The 413-nt window shown below is 65.4% G+C and overlaps 1 protein-coding gene across 1 annotated transcript in view; it reads right to left on the reverse strand.

Moving 5' to 3' along the window:
- COMMD7 (COMM domain containing 7) overlaps positions 1-413 on the reverse strand; it is a 15,451-nt gene that overhangs the window by 12,959 nt on the left and 2,079 nt on the right. The window lies entirely within an intron of this gene.

The raw sequence follows: 413 nt of genomic DNA on the forward strand, positions 1-413 counted from the left end.
CGTGGGGTAGAGGTCCCGGGAAGCCGGGAGAGGGGAGCGGCGGGGGTCCCCTGGGCGAGTGGTGGTCCTGGGGCAAGAGGTGGTCGTGCAACGACCTCCCTCGGAACGGGAGATGGCAAGGAGGGGATGGCTGGAGCGTGCTGCCCTGAGCAGTACTAGTACTCTCCTTTCCTGCCTCAGTTTCCAAATTTTTAATCAGCTGAGGAGGAGTGAGGCCGGGTATCCCCGTCCTGGCTCTGGGGCTGCACGGGGCTGGACGGGCGGCCATGGGGACAGCGAGGTGTCATTGTCATCTTTGGTCCCCTTGTTCAGGGGGAGAATGAAGCGGTGACGACTCCGGACAGAAGCCTGGCCACCTCTGAGCGGGCCTCACCTGTGCACCAGAGCCCCCCGAGCCCCCGGAGCCTCCAGCC

The sequence above is a fragment of the Geospiza fortis genome, unplaced genomic scaffold (genome assembly GCF_000277835.1).
Source record: "Geospiza fortis unplaced genomic scaffold, GeoFor_1.0 scaffold188, whole genome shotgun sequence".
Classification (NCBI taxonomy): domain Eukaryota; kingdom Metazoa; phylum Chordata; class Aves; order Passeriformes; family Thraupidae; genus Geospiza; species Geospiza fortis.